Consider the following 12,389-nt stretch of genomic DNA (forward strand, 5'->3'; position numbering starts at 1 on the left):
TTATTTCCTTTTCTTGTGCGTTATGAAGAAAAAAACTCGGAATAGGATGAGGAAGAGCGTAAAGTTGATACTTTTTAAATTTTTAAATTTGTCGAAATTTACGATTTTATACCAAAATTTTTGTAAGTCCACCTTATTAAGTTACGCTCAAAAAGGTTAAACATCTCGTTTGGAGTCATTGTAACTAAAATTTTAGTAAACTCGTGTCTTTGGCCTGTATGAAAAACGTCTGTGGTAGCCGTATAGGATTAACACAAAACATATATAAGAAAGAGAGTAATATATCAGAGAAATACACCAGGCGTACTTACACCGTATGAACGAGTTGTCCCATGACTAGGCAACTTATGCGGAGCAATTAGAATAAACATGATTCCCAATCAAAGTAATTAGTTGCACATGATTCCTAATCAGAATAATTAGTTGCATGTACATGATTCCTAATCAGAGTAATTAGATATACATGATTCCGAGTCAGAGTAATTAGATGTACACGATTTCCAATCAGAGTAATTACATATAAATTATTTTCAATCAGAGTAATTAGATGTACACAATTCTCAATCAGAGTAATTACATGTACGTAATTCCCAATCGACATTTTCCGCTGCTCTTTTTACTTTATACTCCACAACAACATTGAGGAGCCTCATTGCATGTACAAGCAAGCATTTATATAATTTGCAAAAAAACAAACGGAAAACATTAAAAAAATAAAAAAACAAATGCTATAGGAATTCCTACAAGATTTTATATGAATTTCTACAAGATTCTATTGGGTTTCTCACAAGTTGCTATAGGAGACCTCTGTTTAAAAATATGTTGGAGACCTTAATGAATATGTACAATTGTTTTGAGATTTCCAATAGGATTTATTATAAATGAGTGCACATGCACGCATTATAAAATATAATAATAATTTTACAGGACAAACTAATCGCACAACAATATGCCAATATAAACAAATACAACGAAGGTAAATAGTCACTCATTTTTTGTTTTCTGGCACCTCTCGATATTGTTTAGCTTTGCTTTTATGTATGCTTTCACAGGCTAGACATCTTTGCTGTAGGTCAACAATTTTGGGGAAAAATATTAAAAACTCAGCCCGACTGTAATGTATTGTTTTGGCTTGATATTGTGTATTTAGATGAAGAGAAATTAGGAATTGGGACTAAAAGCTACAGTCATTTGAAACTTTTCCAGTTGGTGAATACGCGGCCAACACATCCCTTGACAAATCATATTATATTTTCATCAAAGCATATTTGTATGCTTTAGCATTTCGATGCAAAGATAACAGCTCTTTCTGAGATGGAAGGATTTAATTCCTGGAGCAAGTATAACGTATCCAAAAGTGAAGAATGTTGAGCCACAAGCAATTCTTTCACTTTGGACATTAAAAGCACAGAAGATAATTGCCCAGTATTGTATAGACCAAATGCATAATTAAGGCTTTCCTGTGATGACATTTCACATTTGAAAGATAACTTACATAAATTCACTGTGTTATATAGTCTTTATTTTCTATTTATGCGGGGTAGGAGATCTTTACAATGGATTAACTATAATGCTCATTAATGTTAGTTTCTGACTTCGTTCTTCTCTTCAAATATTCGTCCTTTCGGAACTTCGTTGTTTTCTGTTCTTGTCTTGGCTGTCTGTTCTGTCAGGTTGAGCTTCTTAACGTTTCACATGCTTTTTACTCCGCTAGTCCACTGAAGGTTGGGGTGTTGTGCACGCCCTTTTATAGTAACGGTTGAGGGAAACTTGCAGACGTCATCAACCAAAGTGGGCTGGTCCTGATCCAACCAATCAGCGTTGTAAGTTAGAAATGTGGATTGGCGTTAGAAGCTCGTTCCAACTCTCATATCTTGTTTGTACAAATACGGCGTTGACGCACTAGTCAAGTTGGTCTTTAGCTCAATCGGTCAATACTTAAAAATGTTCACAACTTAAAATGTTTATCATCAACAACTAGTAAAATTTTCAAATAATACCTCCGTGAACAATATCCTTCAACTTAACCTATTTTTACTCTTATTTTTATCGATTTAAACTTTTGATGACGTGATCCTTAAAATGCTCGACCGCGCATTATAAAAAGCACAGTTGATTGACATAAGAGCCTACATTTCCTACAGCACGCTCATTTTTATACTATGTAGCAGTTGAGCTTATCAACGACTTAGAACTGTTGATCCACGCATTTACTTCTGTCATGGTGATAAATGTTTTCCCCTAATTAGTTACTTGATCCCATGATATGTCATACATTAAAGGGAGTGTGATTAATGATTGCGAATGGCCGAAAATTTATATTTACTCAGGCATCTTTTGGCAAAACTTAATCACTAATCCCTGTCATGCCATTGCTACTTCTATTTTTATGGCTATTTTTATATGCGTATCTCTAAACACAATAAAGCTTTGCGTAGCAATCCTCCTCACCTAGAATAAGCTGTCCCCAGCTTCGTGTGAGCTATAACGAACTTAAGTTAACTAAATATAATAGTATCATAGATATGTGTGTACATATAATATGTTTACAAATTCCCAACTATTTTAATTTGTTTTTGAGCTCGGCGCGGCTATCACGGGCATATTGCCAAATGCCTAATAACTGAGACTATACAGAATAGTACGTGTGGTTATTCTACGACAACACTACATAATCGATTATACAAGATACAACTGATCTAAATATAATTGACTTATGCATATGTGTACCTCAGGGGTAATCTACAATTAAACATATTTCATTTACTAAGCGTAGCACAATGTAAACGAAAACAACTATTTACATGAAGGCAGAGGCGAAACTGCTTGCCTTCCTAAACGGATGATTCCTGGGACAAGTGGTTAGAAACCGATGGGCATCGGGGCAACCCACAGTCTACACATTCGTCCTGTATAGTCATATCCTGTAACTCAGATTGATCGTCGTTTATCTCAACGTCAATGTCAGCTTCGTCAACATCAAATGATGTGTCAGGTTTTTGAAAACAGTTTTGTTGGTTACGTATGTACTGATATAGACAGAATACTGCCAAAAGTACGAGCGCACCCCAGAGTAGGGAACCACTTAAACCTCCCAAAACATCGTGAAAAAACCCTCCTGCGCCTCGAGCAGCGTGCTCAAACGCACGACCGGATGAATCTATAACGTTTCCTGTGGCTTTGCCTAGGCTGGTAATGACTTTTTCATCGAGATCTCCAAGACCTGTCAAGCCGTCATGTAGCGCTGATCCTACTGCCTTTATGATATGACTTCCACCGGAAGATATGCCTCATAGAGTAATGCCAATTATTTTGCCTATACCTAATGCGACATTATTATCCTCGTCTGCTGCTCGAATGTTGTCCAATTGTTCTATTGTTTCCTGAGTCTGCGCAAGAATATCAAGGAGCGAGAATGTTTCAAATGGCTCTGGAATATATCGTAGTAATCGTGGATTAATATCACCAAGTTTTAATATGGAATTTGAGAAGGCTGGTAAATAAGTCTTGGTATAATTAGTTTTAGACGCAGTGCCATTGCGGTCGATATACCACACGGTTTCTGAATGATCAGCAATATATGTGGCGTCTGGAATATTATCACACGGTATTGACTTAGAATGGCTATAAAGTCGACGTTGGGTAAGTGAGAGATACTTAATCTGATTGTTTGCATGAAGATAAACTGGAAACTTCGAATAACATGTACCGTTATAAGTGCGATTTAAAAATAAGGTGCAATCGGTTTCATTATAGCATTGACTCAACAGATATGCATCTCCATTTGGGCTTATTGTGTGACCCTCTCTGCTAGAGAACCATCGGGAGCTACTATGGGGGAAGTTTGTTGCCCAATTGCCCACCGGTATATCCTAGACATTTTTTGGCGTTGGCGACATATGTTTTCCCATGAACGAATCATATTTATTCGTTCCTGTTCGGACAAGGCAGCTAAATGACTTACGAATAGGTTAACTTGTACGGAGAACACGCGTGCAAGACTTCTAATAGCTTGACCAGGCAGCTTAAGATACAAGTCCCTAACTTTTAATGACTTCAATTTGTTTTCAAGTTGGTCTAGTGCGCCGTTACGATGTGCCAAATTAATTATAACATATCCGCTATCGAGAACCATAATTGCTTTTTCACGAATTTTTACAATGGTGCCACTAATTCTTAGAGATGGAATGAGTATGTAATTATCAATGCGATGCGCTGTAAATTTACCAAGCGAATGATACAACCGAGTATCATGATGCACTAGTTGTTTCCACACCATTGAACTTTTAGGTTTTTCACGGGGTCGACAATAATATTGAGAGTAGCGACAACGAGTATGTGTTAGATGTTGTTGAATATACCTATCCTTGCCTGTTAGTCGTGCAGCATATTGAATCACGCGAAAATGGATATAAGTACGCGTCCTAGTTTTCAACCACTTACAGCTATATGAATCTGGAGTATAAGCCCGCCATTCTCCATTTGAATGCTGTTTCAGTCTTCCGTAGCGCGTCTTACGATGAATTGCTGCTTTGAAACACTCACGGTTAGAAACCGAAATTGTATGCAAGGTATGATGTCTGCTTTTATGACCAAAAAACTTTCAGAACACGTCATTCGTAATCGTTGGGCAGTGCAGTGAAAAATAGGCAGATGGGAGCTTCGTATTGAACATTGCAGAACGTCAGCTTCGAAATATTTAACTTTAGAATCACTAAGGTGCATATCATGCTCACAATGTGAATAATCAGTAAATTTGTATAACGCGGTATGATATACGCGTGAACAGTCGTAAAGAGGTCCAAGGTTAATTGAATTAGCAGACCCTATTGTGATATATGTTACAAGTAATACCAATATGGCTACAAGATTATATATGGACCTAAATAGGTGTAGCGCTCGATTCGTATTACGCTGCTGTGTATGTTGCTGCTGATTCGATGTCGGGGTCTCGCAAGACAATGAATTAATGGAGGGTTGTGTTTGTTCTTGTGTTACCATGTCTGATTCTGTTACCCACGAATTTTGTTCACTCGGAAAGCCTAACCATTTCACGAGGTATTGTTTCTGACCCTTTCTTAAGCGCGTCTTCAAAACTTTCTCAATTTGATATATTTCATCGTCACTAACATGGTCTGGCTGACTAGGCACATTAGAGGTATGCGTTTTCCCGTTTATTTCTGGCGTTTCATCATCGAAAGAGGAGTCTGATTCAGTATCTCCTTTCTTTTCAAAGCTGTCCTGTGGAATTTCGTCTTCGCGCATAGTAAAATCACCATCAAGTGGGTCATTGGGCGATCATTCGCGTCGTAAAAGAGTTTCATACGATTAACATGTACCGGTGTCGAAATAAGACGGTTTTCTGAATTTCTTAACTTAAAGTTCACAGGAGATACTTTCTCTACAATACGATAGGGACCATGCCAACAATGCAATAATTTTTTTGACAACCCCTTTTGGGTCTTTGGTGTAAATACCCAGACACGCTGCCCAATTCTATAAGCATCTGATTTAGACTTTAAATCGTAGCGGGCTTTCATTTGTTGCTGAGTTCGTTCCGTGTTTACTTTAGCTAATCGCTGCGCTTCCTCTATTTGTAAGACGATACAAGCCCTATGTTCCGCAATGGACGTTGAGAGCTTATCAGTTTGAGGCGGTAATATATTGACATCTATAGGTAGACGCGGTTTGCGTCCATATAGAAGATAGAATGGGGAATCCCCAGTTGTCGCCTGTGGTGAGGTCCTATATGCAAATAGTATTGATGGTAAAAACTCATCCCAATCCTTTTGATTTGCTGATACATACATTGATAATGACTGCGAAATAATGCTATTAAATCGTTCAACAAGCCCATCCGTTTGTGGGTGATAAGCGGTTGTGTTGAGTTTTTTGATGTCTAATAACCCACACACTTCACGAATTAGTTTTGACAGAAAATTTTTACCTCTATCTGAAAGCAACGTTTTTGGCGCTCCATGTCGACAGAATATTTCATTCACAAGCAATTTAGCTATAACTGTGGCTTCAATTGTGGAAACTGCAAATGCCTCTGGCCAGCGCGTAAAGTAATCTGAAAAAACTACAACATAACGGTTTCCTGAATACGATTCTGGGTATGGCCCTAAGCAATCAACAGCGACTCTATCAAACGCTCCGTCGACAGGAATCGGTAATAAAGGAGCCTTAATCCTATTTCGCGGTGTTTTACGCATTTGACAATCAATACACGACCTTACCCAATGTTGTACATCCGTGAACATACCAGACCAATAATAGCGCGTCCTGATTTTTTCATACGTTTTTTCTAGGCCTAAATGACCACCTAGCGGGCTATCGTGCAAGGACTTTAATATTTCAAAACGCAAAGAAGCGGGTACGACTAGTTGAATTTTAGTATCAGGTCGGTTGCGGCCTGCCGGAGTCAACAAATGATGTAATATGCCATGCTCATCTAGTAAAAACTGGTCAACTTGGTGTAGAATAGTTCTTGACGCTTTTTCCTCGTCTGGCAGTGTTTTTGTTTCGAGATATGTGATAAGTGGTGCCAAATTCGCGTGTTTTCGTTGCATTTCATGAATTCGTGCCATCTCGGTAGAGAGAGGTTTTAAAGCAGCTAAGGTACTAGAATAAGCACGCCGTGAAAGGCTGTCTGCGTTGCCATTAGCTACACCTAGGCGATGTTTTATTTCGAAATCAAATTGCTTGATAAATAACCACCATCGCGCTAATCTTCCGGTGACATCTTTGACACTCATAAGCCACTTTAAAGCGTTATGATCTGTGATTCTGTGTGTACCGTGAACTTATGCCCATACAAATTCGGTTGAAATTTCTTTATACCGTCAATTACCGCCAAAGCTTCTTTTTCTGTAGCAGAATACGAGAGCTCGGCCGAATTTAAACTACGACCAGCATATGCTATCACAACTTCCCGGTTATTCTGAATTTGACCGAGGCGAGGGTCATTCCTAATCCATCCAAACTTGCATATACATATAAATCGAATTGTTTTGTGAAGTCAAGGTAACACAGAATTGGAGCTGATATTAACGCCGTTTTTAAGATATCGAAGGCTATTTGACAAGCATCGGTCCATTGAAATTTTACATTCTTATGGAGTAATTGCGTAAGTGGTTTAGCAATTTTCGAGAAATCTTTCACAAAACGTCGATAATAGTTAGCTAAGCCGAGAAAACTACGCACATCCTTAACCTTTTTTTGGCACAGGAAAGTCTTTTACGCCACTAATCTTATCCGGATCTGGTTGAATTCCTTTTCGTGAAACTATGTGGCCCAAATATTTGACTTTAGGCAAGGCAAAATGGCATTTAGTGGACTTAAGTTTAATATTTGCTTGTCTAAGGCGCATAAAATACCAAATTTAAATGTTGTAAATGTTCTTGAAAGAAATGGGAGAATATGATTATGTCGTCGATGTATATTAGACATATTTTCCAATTTAATCCTCGTAAGACATTTTCCATCAATCGCTGAAAGGTAGATGGTGCGTTACATAGTCCGAAAGGGAGTACATTGAATTGGTATAGGCCGTCATAAGTGGTAAATGCTGTTAATTTAGATTGACGAGTCGTCCATTTCTACCTGCCAATATCCAGAAAACAAATCTAAGGTGGTAAAGAATTGTGCTTGGCCTAATAAGTCCAAAGATTCTTGAATATGCGGGAAAGGATAAGAATCCTTTTTTGTTACAGCATTCAGTTTCCTGTAATCAACACAAAAACGAGTTGAACCATCTTTTTTCTTTACGAGCACTACTGGACTCGCCCATGGGCTAACTGAAGGTTCAATAATGTTCACCTCAAGAATTGTCTGGACGTGTTCTGTTATAGTCTCGCGTTGTGTTGGTGCAGTACGATATGGTCTTTGTCTTATAGGTGGAGAACCATCAGTAAAAATTTGGTGTTTAACGATGGATGTTCGACCTAAATCATGTGTATTTTGTGAAAAGATATCCGCATTATCCGATAAAAACCCATGTAGTTTATTCAGTTGATCATTTGTTAAATCTGGTGAAATATCAAATTCATATTGATCTGTTTGCTCAGGATTCTGTTTAGTGGATACAGAAGGGTTATATGTTTGCTCTGCTGATAAGGTCATAATATTACTGATCTGATTTTGTTGAAAAAACGTTCCCAGTGTCGTATACCTATAAATTTTGACCGGTCTTTCAGTAGGATATACCAGGCGAAAGGGGACAAGCCCTGATGGGGATACGTACACAAGCGCTGCGGCTTCACAAACATTAAATCGCTGCGGTAAATTTACCTCAATCAAACCCATTGTTTCAGTTAAATAATTTTTGTTAAATGTTGCCTGAATGACACATTCAGAATTTGGTGGAATAACATGAGTATCAGCCGCATAAATGGTATATCCTGAATTATCATGAATTTCAGGTTCTATGTCTGCGAATGGACTACCGACCACGAGCCAACAGGCGAAACAACAAAGGACCCATTAGGGTCCTTTGTTGTTTCGCCTGTTGGCTCGTGGTCGGTAGTCTCAGTTTTGTCCTGCGTATTAGACATATTAAGCATAACCAAATTATCGCGAGCGATTTCGGGATAACCAGATTTAAAATCTATAATACAATCAAAATGCTAAAGAAAATTCTTTCCCAAAATAGCCATATAATGAAGTTTAGGTAAAACACATGTTTTTACCATATAACTAGCGTTACCTAAGTAGAATTCCAGATTTACATCACCTAAAACCTGAACTATTTCGCCACTCGCGGTCTGCGCTGTTTTACATTGTACTGATGTTCCCTAAAGCCAATTTCGAATTTTGTCGAATTTTCTCCCAGAAAGCTTGATTAATTACAGTAATAGCGGAACCCGTATCAATGAGAATATTAGCATCAATGCCTTCCCCAGTTACAGTGAGGTAATACGTTTTTCGAAGTGATGCAAATGCATTGTTTGGAGCAGAACGTTTTCGTGCAAAGAGAAAACAAGGTTTATTGTGATATTGACTAGATACATATGCACTCTCTTGCTGTGAAGCATTCAAGGGAGGTGGTGGGGGAACAGGCGGAGGTAATGCTGGAAAACGGGTAGACCTTCCTGAATAAAGGTTTGATCTTGGGTTATTTTTATTAAAATTATTTCGTGTAGTTTGCCCCGGTGTGTAGTGTTGACTATACGTTGTGGTTGAAATAATGTACTTCTGGGTGAATTAAAAGTTGTGCGGTCTTGTGAAAGACTTGAACGATTCAAGTTTAAAAAACAACGACTTGCAATGTGCCCTACTCTATTACAACGATTACAAATTGGTCGACCATCCGTGGTGCATTTGCATTTGGAACTATTTGTGTCGGTCCCATTCTCGGTCTAATGTTGGCCGGCGTTGACTGAACTTGATTTTGCAACCTCATAAACTCTTCACGAGTGACGTAATTCGGAAACTGGTCAGAATGAGTATTACGTGCGGTCTGGACGTGCGCTGTCGAGTGCGACGAAACAAAATCTATAGGCGTTCAGGCACGCGAACTTGGACTTGTTAGAGCTGAAGTTACTGGGCGTGAAAGCGAATTTTTCAAACGCGCTGCATCAACAGCGGCGGCATATGTATCTGGTAACTGCAAAATAACATGCTCTTTCAGATCTTGACGTAGTCCTTAAACAAAGCATTGCATAGTTTCGGCATCGGTTAGCTGTAATCGCGCTGATGTTCGCCTAGAGTTTGATGTTAGTGAGGATGTGTTTACACGTGTACTTGGTAGCGTCTCAAACGGTTTTACCGAAAGGGGAAGGTTTATTTACACTTTATCACTAAACCGCGAGCTTGATGATATTCTTGGGCAAAAATGGGACGAACGAATTCGAAATATTTGTGGAGATTTTTGCTTCATTGTCGAAGGAACTGTGAAATTTTGGTTGGGCAGAAAGTCTTCACTACTTGAGTACAAGATTGTAGGGAGCAAGCATGTGAAAACTGAAATGCTGCACTCAGTTGGTTTTTACTTTCGTGAAAAATAGTGGAAATAATGTACAATATAAACGAAGACACAAGATTTAATGAGATCAATTTTTTGTATAATAATAGTTCATTTTCTCATTGCGAAACAAAAAATCAATTTTATATATAGTGTGCTTATTATATACAAGGTGTTTGTGTTATCCCCAATAGCTGTGCAACGGTGCAACCCTTATTGCTTGCAAATCAGTTACATTTACCACTAGCTGTATCATTAGTAAGTACTGTGCACTTAGGGTGATATTTGCCATTCTGCTTTACCAGGTGTGAACCACAACTTGAGCTCTTACAATTCTTACATACCTCAGAGCATGTTTTCATTGTGTGTCCGGGATTGTTACAATTAAAGCAGGTATAATTATTCTTAACCCTGGCACAGCCAGTTGTTTCTAAATATTGAACTCTGTTCTTTTTCAAGAAAATCTGTTCAAGTGCAGAGATACTCCGATAGTTACTAGACCTGAGAAAATTTTTGGATGTAATATCGTTGTATTTTTCCATGCCCTGTTGTGTGAAATATTCTAGGTTGGAGTGTAGATTTAGGAACTCGGGCACATGAGCATACAGGGCATGGATCGATATACGGTGTTACATCTTTTGCCAGGTATATCGTCAAGTATAGTTCCAACCAGGAGGTGATCTTGCTTTTGAGAGCAACTACCTCAATAGAATTAAAATCCTTTTTCAAATCCTGTCTAATGTTCCAAAACCCATCCCAAACTTTCTGGATTGTGTCAGCATTTTCTGAATTTGGCAGTAGAAAGGATATATTAATTTTTTGGAAAAGCTTTACCTTCTCTGGTCCTGTTAAGTCTCGGTACTCCAACTGCTTGCTTTCTTTGCCAATGTACCAAGAAAATGGTATGCCCAATTCTTGCAAGAATTTTTCATATCTAGCCATATGTCTGTATTTTTCTCTTTGAAAACCATCTGAAAATTTGATTTTTTTTTCAATTGAATCACAAACTTTGAGCTGCCGTATCAAGTTTCCAATCAGGTTATCAAAAATTCTTAAGAAGAGATAAAGGGTGTCGATTACCACATGGCTAAGGGGAATGAAAGGGAAAATTGGCTTGGATTTACAATTGAGTTTTCTGGATTTGGCATATTGTTCAATCTCTTTTACTGTCCGTGCACCATTGTTAGGATCCAAAATAGACCAATGCTTTGTGGTGTCACATCGGTCCAGACGAGCACATTTGCACCATATGCAGGCATACACAGCATTTGCTGCCCCAATGCCACAAACACAAGCAAGGAACTTCCAATCCCCCCCAAGAAAGTACTCAAATTTGTATGTTTCTTTGTCAACAGATATATCTGTAAAATCCTGCATCTCCTTAACCAAATCTGACAGACTTTCAGCTAATTAGATGTACATGATCCCAGTACTAGTAATTAGATATACATTATTCTTAGTCAGAGTAATTACATATACATTATTTTAAACTTTCCAGTTGGTGAATACGCGGCCAACACATCCCTTGACAAATCATATCATGTATTCATCAAAGCATATTCATCAAAGCGGAGTTCAAGCTAAAGATCTAACTATTTAGATTAACATCGCACGATGTAAATGAGTAGTGCATATATATTTCGTTTTCCATCTATGACGACTGTTGTATCCAGCGTTGTTAAATCGATAGCCAAAATTGCAGTCGTTGCGCTCTTTTTTTATCTCATGGGCGAGAATTTTTAGATAGCGCCGCAAAGGTTAGGTTTTTTTTTCTTCGGGCAAACGTTTCAGTTTGTCTTTCACTCTGCGTTATTTAGAATCCTTGGGTACACAAAAAAGTAGCAGCCTTTTTTATTGATGTATCTTTATCTCAGGACACAATGCTGGGATATTTTGACGATCTTACCATTGAAATGAAACGGTTCAGAGTCAAAAGGAAAATGCTTCCGGTTATCGCTAGGGTAAAAAACGTATTAATATTCACAACCAAAAGTTTCACATGCAGTCGAGCAAACATGCAGTCACTTACTTCTACGTTTTTATGGTGCGCAACATTCAATTAGACCGTGCATATTAACTTGTTGTTGTGAACCTCAATTATCGATGCTCACCCAATGCTACTGTGCTTCTTTTTAAATTACCGCTGCATGAACAGAATCATAAAAGTAGCCAGTGTAAATATCATTTAATAATACGAGAATTAATATTATACTAATTTTAAGTTTCGAAGAAATAGAAGTAAATAAATAACCAATTAATTTAGGATTATCTACATGAAAATAACTAATAATAATATAAATGTAAATAAAATAAATACATTACGTATGAATATAAGAAATATATATATACAACCAGGAATTTTTACAAAACCACTATATCTGTCCTCACAGTTCTTCACAAATCTTTTGAGGCATGATGAAAAACG

The 12,389-nt window shown here is 37.9% G+C and overlaps 1 pseudogene; it reads right to left on the bottom strand.

Annotated features, from left to right (window-relative positions):
* Positions 1-8,529: 8,529 nt before the first annotated feature.
* Positions 8,530-11,578, bottom strand: LOC114542034 (annotated as a pseudogene).
* Between the last annotated feature and the right edge of the window lie 811 nt (positions 11,579-12,389).

The sequence above is a fragment of the Dendronephthya gigantea genome, unplaced genomic scaffold (assembly GCF_004324835.1).
Source record: "Dendronephthya gigantea isolate DGI-Jeju-01 unplaced genomic scaffold, DenGig_1.0 000328F, whole genome shotgun sequence".
NCBI classification, from domain to species: Eukaryota; Metazoa; Cnidaria; class Anthozoa; order Malacalcyonacea; family Nephtheidae; genus Dendronephthya; species Dendronephthya gigantea.